The sequence below is a fragment of the Enhydra lutris genome, unplaced genomic scaffold (assembly GCF_002288905.1).
Source record: "Enhydra lutris kenyoni isolate GAN:26980312 unplaced genomic scaffold, ASM228890v2 scaffoldscaffold385, whole genome shotgun sequence".
NCBI classification, from domain to species: Eukaryota; Metazoa; Chordata; class Mammalia; order Carnivora; family Mustelidae; genus Enhydra; species Enhydra lutris.
The window spans coordinates 22,571-23,654 of record NW_019154469.1 but is presented as its reverse complement, the minus strand read 5'-3'; the positions used below and the strand labels follow the sequence as shown (position 1 = coordinate 23,654).

The window sequence follows — 1,084 nt, the reverse complement described above, 5'->3', positions numbered from 1 at the left end:
CTGTGTTAACAAGGGAATGCAGAGAAAAGCATTTGTTGAGAGTTCTATTGTGCGCCAGGCACTATATTATGTGCTTGACATTTATTACTTATATAGTCAGTACAATAGCATCACAAAATAGCTATGCTGTTACAGCCCATTTTTTTATTAATTAGTCAGCTGTGGTTCAGGAATGTTGATTAACTGACCTACGATTCCATAGTTAAAGAGTAGCAGACCCAGAAACCGCCACTGCTGCTAACAAGAGCTTGAACGCTGCGAATTTTCGGTCTTGCAGGGGGCCATGGTGCCCCCCGTGAGGCATAAGAAACTAGTCAGTTACCCACAGTTTGAAAATTCTGGCAGCGATGATGACTTTGTTTCCGCAACCACACCTTTGAATAAGAAGCCCAGAACAACACCAAAGGAGTTAATACTAGAAACAAGGAAACCTAAACTGAAGAATCTCCAGAAAGAAGATCTCCCACTACAAGAGAAAACCCCTAAAAAAGGATGGCTTTAGGTGACGAACTCTACCAGCGAGACATAGAAGTGGCGCTAGCTTTATCAGTGAAGGAACTTCCAGCGGTCACCATTGATGTGGGAGAGGCTCAAGATACAAGCACCAAAAAAATGTGGCAGCAGCGAAATTGGGACAGTGACTAAGGCTCCCCATCTCTCCGATTGCAGTGTAGCCAGTGATGATTTAGATTTGGATAAGCTTACTGAGGGAGATGATGTGTACGGTGCTCAAGGGAAAAGAAAAGCACCATCAAAAGCTGTGGTACGACAGAGGAAGATTCTTTCGGAAGGCAGTGATGGCGATAATGCTGGCAACTCTGAACCAACCGGCTGGTGGAGAGTCTGAGGATGAGTCTGATTTTAGGGAGAGTGAAGATGGTGATGCAAACTTCACTCTGGGAGAAAATAAAGTGGAAGAAATTAAAAAGAAAGAAGTGAAGGTAAAATCCCCAGTTGAAAAAAAGGAGAAGAAACCTAAATCCAAACATGATCCAAAGTCACTTTGGAAGTGACTTCAAGAGACTGTGCTCCAGCTTCCCTGAAATCAGAATCTCAGCCTTCACCAAAAAAGGCTTTATCAGTG

The 1,084-nt window shown here is 43.4% G+C and overlaps 1 pseudogene; it reads left to right on the top strand.

The window, feature by feature from the left end:
- Nucleotides 1–283: 283 nt before the first annotated feature.
- The window catches only part of LOC111140280, a 20,321-nt pseudogene continuing 19,520 nt past the window's right edge, over nt 284–1,084 (top strand).